Source organism: Nomascus leucogenys, chromosome 8 (assembly GCF_006542625.1).
Source record: "Nomascus leucogenys isolate Asia chromosome 8, Asia_NLE_v1, whole genome shotgun sequence".
Lineage (NCBI taxonomy): Eukaryota > Metazoa > Chordata > Mammalia > Primates > Hylobatidae > Nomascus > Nomascus leucogenys.
Window position 1 is genome coordinate 58,805,850 of NC_044388.1, and position 11,612 is coordinate 58,817,461.

Below are 11,612 nucleotides of genomic sequence, written 5' to 3' on the forward strand. Positions count from 1 at the left end.
GATTTATTGGTAGATCCTAAAACCCCCAAACCTGGTGTGTTTTTTTGTTCCCACAGTAGAGACAACTGAACATTTATTTTTGTGCCTTTCTTCCTACATGCATTTCAAGTCTTTTCAAAACAAGGCCCCAGAAATCTCCAGATTCAATTATGTCCCTGGGCTTTGTCCATTGCTACAGGAGTCTTAGGGTGCCTGTACAAATGCTTGAGTTACTCATTCAGCAACAATTAAACCCTAGGATAGAAGATGCAACAAAGCAGGACTCCTTCCTCCATGGCATGTGGTGATTTCAGACGAGGCGGCAGCCAGTGTAGAAAACACTGGAATTTTTCCTTGGAACTGGACTGCAATGAGAGGTGCTTGCCATGAACGTAACCTACTGTCTTTTCTTTGCACTTTCCTTTCCATTTTTGAAGATAAAACAGGAAATAATCTTCTCTGAAGATACTTGATAATAATTCCCAAAAAAACAAAAACACGTGCTTCCCCTGCACTGTGCTTTCAGATACTCTGGCTCTAGTTCAGCTGGTGGATGAGCTGATTGATGCATTCACCCTGATAGCCAGGTAAGCCCATCTCCCTGAGGAAGCCCATTCTATTCTTGGCAGTATGACAGGCCACTGAGAGGTGGAAAGGGTGCAAGAACCATGAGATCTCCTGGAAATACTTCACGGGGAAGGCAATTTCATGAATGAGCTCTTCCAAGCAAATGACACCAAACTTCCCCAGGTACTCCCCAATCACTGTGTTGTCTGTCAGAGGGATGGCCTTATTCTTGACTGTGGCTTGTCGACATTTCAAAATGAGTTCCCGGACAAACTTCACATTTGGAAATCCCCAGGTCACATAAGGTTCCACTATATGCAGCATTTTTTGTTTCTGGGGGGTGACTTTTACAGAGACACCACTAAAAATTTTCTTCAGGTGAAGTCTTGCGATGGTTCTCTGCACAGGTAACTCACACCATTAATCCTTTCAATGAATACAAGGAAGGCCAAGGAGCCTGTACTTTCAGCACTTTGGGAGGCCGAGGTGGGAGGATCACCTGAGGTCAGGAGTTTGAGACCAGCCTGGCCAACATGGTGAAACCCCATCTCTACTAAAAATACATAAATTAGCCAGGCATGGTGGTGTGTGCCTGTAATCCCAGCTACTGGGAAGGCTGAGGCAGGAGAATCTCTTGAACCCAGGAGGAGGTTGCAGTGAGCCAAGATTGCGCCACTGCACTCCAGCCTGGGCAACAGAGTGAGACTGTCTCAAAAAAAAAGAAGGGAGGGAGGGAGGAAGGAAGGGAGGGAGGGAGGTAAGGAGGGAGGGAGGGAGAGAGAGAGGCTAAGGAATGTTTATCTGGCAATTCCAAGGCATGAGGTTTCACTTCTAGTTGTCTGAGATGCACCTTGTCATGTTTCTGCCACCAGGAATCATGTAGAAAAAATTCCAGTCACTTAAACCTGAGCCCTTTTTCTTTCTTCTGCTCCTCCTTTGTCAAAAGTGCCTGATTTGCCTGAATGGCTTTGAGGGCTTGATAAGCCTTCCTCTTTTTCCGGAGATTTTCTGGAACCAAAGGAATTTTTTCTTTGCTCTTGCTCCGCCATCTTTCTAGTGTATTTGGTGGTTTTTCAAAGTAGTTACTGCTGTCATACCCCAGAGACTGACATTCATGGTCAAAAGTATTCTTTATAAGAAAAACATTGAGATCTGTTTTGTGGCTTAAAAAAAAGTAAGTCACGGCCGGGTGCAGTGGCTCACGCCTGTAATCCCAGCACTTTGGAAGGCCAAGGCGGGTGGATAACCTGAGGTCAGGAGTTCGACACCAGCCTGACCAACATGGAGAAACCCTGTCTCTACTAAAAATACAAAATTAGCTGGGTGTGGTGGTGCATGCCTGTAATCCCAGCTACTCGGGAGACTGAGGCAAGAGAATCGCTTGTACCCGGGAGGCAGAGGTTGCGGTGAGCTGAGATCGCGCCATTGCACTCCAGCCTGGGCGAAACTCCGTCTCAAAAAAAAAGAAAAAAAGAAAAGAAAGACAGTTGCAAGGATGAAACAATAAGGCAACAAATTTCCATCAGAAGGTCAGGTGGTAACCTTTGAAGAGTACTGCAAATTACATGAGATTCTGGAAGCTCAGATCAAAACATAGTTCAGGTTTTTACCAAAGCTGACATTCTGAACATTTTAGATCAGCCGATTTGACATCATTCATTGGCAAAATTTTAGAAGAGTCAACACAGGGAGAAAAAAATCTTGGGGACAGAAGAAAAAGAAGATGAGATTGCGAGTCAGTAAGGGCCCACTAAGAACATCAAAGAGAGGACTACATTCATTTCCTTTTTACAAAAGATTACCAGCCTAAAGAATCTTTTCAACATCAATATCTTGACTGTTTAAAAGCTTTTTAAGAAAATCCATTTTATTCTTGTGGCCTTGATGAAGAATTACAAGCTGGATGGTAATATAGTTCTAGGTGAGTCAAACTTCATTGAGCAACTTACCCAGGAATACTTACTTCCTATAGGTAGATTGTCCCTGGAAGTACAGAAGACCCCCTCAGCCTTCAACAGTTGGCTAAGGGTTGCTGCCAGCCTCAGTTTCTTCTTGATTCAACATTATTGACCAAGAGGAGGCTCAACATTCTTATTCAGAAAGAGGCTTCTTGGCTCAACTTTTATTTACGTTGTCTCTGCTACCCCATTCAGAGATGCTCTCATCTTATTTGCATATAATTTCTTATATGTTTTATAAGTTAATTGAGGTCAATAAGATGAATTTGACATAAAATTGCGTCCATTTCTCCACGCCTTAGGACCTATGGTGTTGATAACTACGACCTTGAACGGGACAGAAGCATGCTACACTGGCAACGTAAAACACTGATCCATATAAGTGTATGCTCATTTTAACAGTATATTATTTTAAGATATTCTATTTATCAGAGATGCCAGTAGCTTTTTCTTCATATAGCTGTCATTGTTGAGACGCCTGGCACACAGTAGATAGTCTGTGAACAGTTGTTGGAGGAGCAGACAAATGAAACCTTGCTTGTGCTTCTAGAGTTCTTTACTCAGGTTGATGTTTCCAAATATCTGAATTTGGAGGAGGGCTCTTGTCCTAATAGAGATCCAAGGAGAACTATTAGGTAAGGATTTTTGAGGGGTTGTACTCCAATCATATTTAGCTTTAATAGGGATTGTGCACCGAAACCCTAGGAGATGCTTTGAAAATCTCTAAGAATACATACGATGAATTCAACAGCTCTCCAGTCATTTTGCTGATATATTAAAAGGCAACATTTTTATTAATTTATGCATTGCTGTCTTACCAGTTCTAGGCAATAAAGTTTACAAGGTCAGTCAGGATCTGAACAAAGAATAAATAAAAAGATAATCTGGAAACTGGCAATGCTGTCAGGAAATTGGTGGGTACAAAATGAATTGGGGGTGATGGCCCAGCGTGGGACATTGAGGATCAAGTGACCTGGCATAATGTAGATGCCAAGACTGCAAAAAACGACATAAGATCCTGACAGAAAATAATTGGTACTTATTTGCATATAATTTCTTATATGTTGTATAAGTTAATTGAGGTCAAAATGAACATAAATTCCCCTCGGCCCGTGTATTTTCATCTTATGCATCCCCAGTTCCCACCAGCCTCTGCTGAAGGAGGTCAGGCTAACCCATTCAGAAAAAGAAAAAAGAAAAAATCCCTGCTTAGCCCAATCTAAGGCAGTAGTTCTCTAAGTTCATCCTGCAGCACTGCCAAGGGTCTCAATCCATCATCTCCGGCCTCACCTTCCTCTTCTCATCACCATCTTAACATTAAAGTGCCAGACAGGCTGTTCACACTCAAGCAAATGATTTCCTTCACTCCTCATCACAATCCTCGTTTTGCAGATGATGAATCTGAAATACAGAGAGGTTTAGTACCAAGGGCAAGTCACCCAGCTGCTAACAGGAATTCCAATCCAAACAACCAGCTTCAAAGCCAGTGCTTTTAATTAAACCTCATGCTCTCTTGAACCATTCCTCCATAAATCAGAAAACCTCTAGCCCACCAGAATTGCATGGCTATCAGATATCAAGATGCCCATCTCCCTCTGAGCACCCCACCGGACCATAAAGGCTCCTCGGTATCATGGAGACACAAAAGGCCAACCCATTTACGCTCACCCTTTTCCATGCCACCAACCCCAGGAGGCTACTTGGACTTGGAAGCTTCAGTCTCAGGCCACCCTGGTTTCCATGAATCTGTTTCCATGAATCTTCCCACACAAGAAGCAGTGCTCTAGGCATTCCCAGCCTTGGCTGACATATTTCTTCTACAACTTATGATCCCTTAAGTACAGACACCTAGAAATTAAGCCGGGCGCGGTGGCTCACGCTTGTAATCCCAGCACTTTGGGAGGCCGAGGCGGGCAGATCACAAGGTCAGGAGATCGAGACCACGGTGAAACCCGTCTCTACTAAAAATACAAAAAAAAAAAAATTAGCCGGGCGTGGTGGCGGGCGCCTGTAGTCCCAGCTACTCGGAGAGGCTGAGGCAGGAGAATGGCGTGAACCCCGGAGGTGGAGCTTGCAGTGAGCCGAGATTGCACCACTGCACTCCAGCCTGGGCAACAGAGCGAGATTCCGTCTCAAAAAAAAAAAAGAAAGTAAGCCTAATTCTGAGACTGAGATAGAGGGTGATTTGACGAATGCCTCACTTTCCTTTCTCATTAACCATGAAGCAGAAACTATATTCATCCGTTTCCATGCTAGAGAAATTTTGAACAGAAAATGACAGAAAAATACTTTTACCATCAGGAAAAAAAAAAAAAGACAAGGTGGCTGGGTGTGGTGGCTCATGCCTGTAATCGCAGCACTTTGGGAGGCTGAGGTGGGCAGATCACGAGGTCAAGAGATCGAGACCATCCTGGCCAACATGGTGAAACTCCATCTCTACCGAAAATACAAAAATTAGCTGAGCCTGGTGGTGGGTGCCTGTAATCCCAGCTACTCGGGAAGCAGAGGCAGGAGAATTGCTTGAACCTGGGAGGCGGAAGTTGCAGGGAGCCGAGATCACGCCACTGCACTCCAGCCTGAGTGATAGAGCAAGACTCAAAAACAAAACAAAACAAAAGACAAGGTGAAGAACAATGTGTATAATAGATTTCTATTATGAAGAGGAAGATAAAAATCTGTAGCATGTACAGTCATGTGACACAAAATGACGCTCAGTGACAGACTGCGTATACCATGGTGGTCCCATAAGATTATAATGGAGCTGAAAAATTCCTATTGCCTAGTGACGTTGTCGCCATTGCAATGTCTTAGTGCAATGCATTACTCATGTGTTTGTGGTGATGCTGGTGTAAACAAACCTACTCGACTGCCAGTCATATGAAAGTAGAGCACATACAATTATAAGCATGACTCATAACACTCCATAGTGATAATAAATGACTATATTACTGGTTTATGTAGTTACTGTACCATACTTTTTATCATCATTTTAGAGTGTACCCTTCTACTTATATTTTTAAAAGGCAACTGTGGAACAGCCCAGGCAGGTCTTTCAGGAGGGATTCCAGAAGAAGAGATTGTTACCACAAGAGATGACAGCTCCCCTGAAAACCTTCCAGTGGGACAAGATGTGGGGGCAGAAGATACTGATATTGATGATCCTGACCCTGTGTAGAACTAGGATTTGTGTGTGTTTGTGTCGTAAGGTTTTTAACGATGTTTTAAAAGGTAAGAAAAAAAGTAAATAATTATAAAAATATAAAAAAGCTTACAGAATAAGGATACTGTACAGCTGTACAATATGTTTTTTAAACTAAGTATTACTACAAAGGGACCGAAAGGTTAAAAAAGCTTTTTTGGTTTGTATAATAAAAAATTTACAGTAAGGCCGGGCATGGTGGCTGACGCCTATAATCCCAGCACATTGGGAAGCTGAGGTGGGAGGATTGCTTTTGAGGTCAGGAGTTCGAGACCAGCCTGGGCAACATTGGGAAACCCTGTATCTACAAAAAATACAAACATTAGCTATGCGTGGTGGCACACACCTGTGGTCCCAGCTACTCCAGAGGCTGAAGTGGGAGGATCACTTGAACCTGAGAGTTAGAGGCTGTAATGAGCTGTAATTGCACCACTGCACTCCAGCCTGGGTGACAAAGCGAGACCATGTCTCAATAAATAAATAAATATGCAGACAAATGATGGACTAAGAGAGACTTTTGATGGTATAATGTTTTGTATATTTTCATTTTTGACCCATGAGAATATATTATCTATTCAAAAATCTAGGCCGGGAGCGGTGGTTCACGCCTGTAATCCCAGCACATTGGGAGGCCGAGGCAGGTGGATCACTAGGTCAGGAGTTCAAGGCCAGCCTGGCCAAGATGGTGAAACCCTGTCTCTACTAAAAATACAAAAAAATTAGCCAGGCATGGTGGCGGGTGCCTATAATTCCAGGTACTCGGGAGGCTGAAGCAGAGAATTGCTTGAACCCAGGAGGCGGAAGTTGCAGTGAGCCAAGATTGAGCCACTGCACTCCAGCCTGGGCGACAGAGCGAGACTCAAAAAAAAAAAAATCTAACAGGTTGATTTTTAAATTAAAAAATACATATCTGTGTGTGTGTGTGTGTGTGTGTGTGTGTATATATATATATAACCATGAGAAGTATTAACATTGATTGCCTCTGAACAGAGAAACCAAAAGGTAGAAAAATGATGTATTTGTTTCTTACAGCTGCCATAACCAAGTGCCACAAATCACGTGACTAAAAGCAACAGAAATTTAGGCTGGAGGCAGCAGTGGCTCATGCCTGTAATCCCAGTGCTTTGGAAGGCCAGAGGCTAACTTGAGGCCAAGAGTTTAAGACCAGCCTGGGCAACATGACAAGGCCCCATCTCTACAAAACTAAAAAATAGAAAAATTAGTGAGGCATGGTGGCATACATCTATAGTCTCAGCTACTTGGGAGGCCGAAGCGGGAGGATTGCTTCAGCCCAGGAGTTCAAAAGTGGGCCCGGGGGGTCATGACTGTAATCCCAGCAATTTGGGAGGCCAAGGCGGGTGCTTCACCTGAGGTTAGGAGTTCAAGACCAGCCTGGCCAACATGGTGAAACCTGGTCTCTAATAAAAAATACAAAAATTAGCTGACCGTGGTGGTGGGCACCTGTAATCCCAGCTACTCAGGAGGCTGAGGCAAGAGAATTGCTTGAACCCGGGACGCAGAGGTTGCAGTGAGACATAATTGTGCCATTGCATTCCAGCCTGGGCAACAAGAGCGAAACTCTGACTCAAAAAAAAAAAAAGGTGCAGTGAGCTATGATCCCACCCCTGCACTCCAGCCTGGGCAACAGAGCAAACCCTGTCTCTAAACAAAACAAAACAACAAAAAAAATGAATTATTATTTTACAGTTCTAGAGCCTAGAAGACCAAAAACAAGGTGTCATGCTCCCTCTGAAACTCTGGGTGTAATCCCTCCTTGCCTCTTCTTAACTTCTGGTGGTGGGGGGGCTGGCAGTCACTGGGGCTCCTTGGCTTGCAGGTGCATCACTCTGCTTGCTGCCTCTGTCTTTAACAGGTGTTCTCCCTGTCTGTGTCTGTGTCCAAATTTCACCCTTCGTGTAAGGACAGCAGTCGTATTGCATCAAGGACCCCCGACTCAAGTATGACCCTGGCTTAACTAATTAGATCTGCAACAACCCAATTTCCAAATCAGGTTGCATTCTGAGGCATTGGGGGTTAGGACTTCAACCTATCTTTTGGGGAGACACCATCCAACTTGTAATAAACAGGGTGCGGAAATTTTTTGCACTGTTTCCTTTTACACTGTTTTATTTTTTCATGCCATGTGCAAAAAAGAAATGCATAACATTTAAAATTTTAAAAGACTGCCGTCACAAATGAGTGCATGGTTGGAAAAGGGACGTTCTGTGTTCAGGCTGTATTCTGAAATCTTACTGTAGGAAAATTCTGCTTGCACTTGGGCGTGCTTGCTTTGGGGTTGACTTTACTTTCAGCACGTTCCCAGCATACAAAAGGAAAGTAAAAAATATACAAGATAAATATATGCATGTTTACACAAGCCTTGATCTTTTTTTTTTTTTTTTCTGAGACGGAATCTCACTCTGTCGCCAGGTTGGAGTGCAGTGGCGCAACCTCCGCCTCCTGGGTTCAAGCAATTCTCCTGCCTCAGCCTCCCAAGTAGCTGGGACTACAGGCATGCACCATCACGCCCAGCTCATTTTTTTTTTAATAGAGATGAAGTTTCACCAGTTGGCCAGGATGGTCTCGATCACCTAACCTCGTGATCCTCCTGCCTCAGCTCCCAAAGTTCTGGGATTATAGGCGTGAGCCACCACACCTGGCCCAAGCCCTGATATTTTTATTACCTTGGGACAGTCATAGTGGGATCCCACCAACACAGTCACTTTAACACAACTGGCACAAGCATACTTCATTTTGGGTTTAGTTTCTCTCCAGCAAATATAGGAAGGAGCAAATGCGTATCACCCAGGATTCCCTTCCCCAGCATTTATTAACTAATCAATAAAACCTAATGGCGCCATCATTAATTCAGATGACACCCATTCACTTAGAATGCCATAGGAGATTTCAGGGCGAAAAAGCCATCATCCATGAAGTGACTGATATTTCTACTGCAAAATTCTGGAGGATTTGCTTTGTCAGAATGAAAAAACAGTTAATGTGTTTGCTGGCAAAAATTCAGAGTTTTGGGGGGTTTCAGGGAAGTCGGAAGGCTGATGAGGACTCTCTGCTCATAGAAAACCCAGCATGAAAACTCAGCACAAAGTCTTCACTGACAGAAATTCAACACTTGGTTTTCTTTAAAAAGATCTATTGAATTGAAAAAATCAGGAGACCGAATTTAGTCACTGCTTTTTAAGAACACATTTTTCTCTGTAAATGCATCCATTTCCAAATCTCCTTTGATTACTGTCTCTTAACATTTTTCCAGCCAAGGGATCTAAACCTTCACAAAATGTATCTGATTAACTTAATTTTATTTTAGTTACTTTAGATGCAAGATCCCCTGCCAGTCACTATGGAGAACACAGATATAAATAAAGCATAGGCCCTACCCTCAGTAAACTTGTCATCCCACCCAGTAAAGGAAACAGACATACACAACTAACCCAACACAAAACAGAATGAGAATTTTTCCCCATGCTTTATTAAACAGGGCCTCATTGTAGCTGAAGCATGAACAACATTACATTTATTAACTTTATTATAAAGGATGTTCAATAAATAACGATGATGATGCCAGGATCACAGCAGCAGAGGCTAAACAGAGTTATAGCAGGGTTAAAGTTACAAGAAATATGCGATAAAAAGTCAGGAGAAGAGACGATTGCTTCTGACTGGGGAGATTAGAGATGCTTTATGAGATGAATTTGTAAGCTGGGATTCAGAGGGTAAGAAAGTTTTTTTTGTTTTCTGAGTGAGAGGAATGGCATTCTAGGCTGAGCAAAGGTCAGGAGTCCTGTAAGTTCCTGACATATTCAAGGCAAAGCAGGAAGCCTGGAGTAGCCAAAGCACAGGGTGTTTGCAGGAATTTAATGGAACAAAAGTCTAGAAGGGCAGTTTGGGGTAAGATCGGGGAAGAGCCTACCTGCCAGGCTAAGAGGAGGTTAATTTTTACAAAAGAAGGACTGCTGCAGTTTTTCGAGGAGAAAATTTGTGTAAGTGGACTCATGTTTAGGAACATAATTCTAGGCCACAATGAAATACTCAGCATTAACTCAGTGTGGCAAATGGACTGGAGGGAAGAACACCTGGATATGAGGTTCCCAGAGGGAAAGTCTTGGTGTTAGCTCATTTCCAGCCTGATTATAAAACCACTTTACATTGTCAAAGCACTCTGCAGTTTTTTTGTTTGTTTTGTTTTGTTTTGAGATGGAGTCTTGCTCTGTTGCCCAGGCTGGAGCACAGTGGCACGATCTCTGCTCACTGCAACCTCTACCTCCTGGGTTCACGCCATTCTCTTGCCTCAGCCTCCCATGTAGCTGGGACTACAGGTGCCCGCCACCATGCCAGGCTAATTTTTTGTATTTTTAGTAGAGACGGGGTTTCACCCTGGTCTCGATCTCCTGACCTCGTGATCCGCCTGCCCAGGCCTCCCAAAGTGCTGGGATTACAGGTGTGAGCCACCGTGCCCGGCCAGCACTCTGCAGTTTTATGGTAGCCTTTATTTCACCTAATCCACCCAAAATCCCTATGGTCTGCGTGTGTGTGTGTGTGTGTATTACGATGGTCATTTTACAGATGAGGAAATGGAAGTATACCCATTGTAAGTGGCTCACCCACAGCCCAAAACTGCCAGTTCCTCAGCCTCCAAACCCACTCCTCTTTCCACTAAACCACAGCCAACTCCAAGCATGTTCATCTTTACTTTAGAGTGGGGGTTATTTCCTTGAAGATATTTAATGTTGTAGATGAAAAGATAGAAATATTTGGGAGTTTAAAAACTAGTTTCCTTTTAACAAAATTGCCTCTCCACAGCCAACTCCAAGCATGTTCATCTTTACTTTAGAGTGGGGGTTATTTCCTTGAAGATATTTAATGTTGTAGATGAAAAGATAGAAATATTTGGGAGTTTAAAAACTAGTTTCCTTTTAACAAAATTGCCTCTTTACATGCACACATACACACACACACACACACACACACCCCAAAACTTGAGCACCAAGATTTAGAGCGAAGCAAATGTTAGCAGTCAACTTTTAAACTTTTGGAAATAGTGTCATTAAAGGAATAACAGCCACAATAACAAGACCACAATAAAACAGTCAATACTCATATGGTGTGAATGAGAAGAATTGTTTGTTACATTCGCTCAGGAATGTGGGTCAACCTTCTCATGCTTCCCCTACAGCCTTGTCTGAAGCATTAACAAATGGCTTTTGTGTCCCTGTCTATGTGACTATGGTATGTAACTGGACAAGCGGCTACTTCACACAAGAAGGGTTTATATATAAAGGTTTATATCTACCCGTGGCCCCAGACAGAGTCTTCTGCCCCAGATGGAATGAAATGCTATTTGAGAAGTACTGTGGTTTGGTTCCCACCCCTGCCCCCTTAGCCCTGTTTTGGGAAGTCACTAACTCCAGTTGACTGGGCTTTGCCCTTTGTTGGCAATGAGTCCCAAGCCAGATTTTCTGCTAGCACACCCTAATGTGCTCATTGGCTCCTTAGGACTACCCAGGACGTCTTTGTGGGTGGCAGGGCTTTTTATTTTTTAAATTTTGGTGGAAGGGGGAAAAGGGGACTCTACTATTCTTTGTAAATGAGGCCATTTCAGATAAAGCTATTTTTGTGACCATTTTCATCCCCTTTTCTCCCTCAAGCCACCTTTCCTTCCCCTCTTCACTCGTTTAGTAATTATGATCATTTCTGCTTTCTCCATTGTTAGACTCTAACTATTAGAGTCTAACATTTTCCAACTTGTCTTATGTTCTACTGTTTAAATGTCTTTATATAGTGAAAAATTCCTTCCAAAGCTGTCTCTAAATTTTCAGATCGTTGGCTCAGCAATTTCTCAGGTTAAGCTTTGGGCAAGATATAGAAGTGGTAATTACAGTTAGTCCAAAGGA

At 43.1% G+C, this 11,612-nt stretch overlaps 1 pseudogene; it reads right to left on the reverse strand.

Moving 5' to 3' along the window:
- Positions 1–516: 516 nt before the first annotated feature.
- Positions 517–1,598, reverse strand: LOC100599914 (annotated as a pseudogene).
- Positions 1,599–11,612: the final 10,014 nt, after the last annotated feature.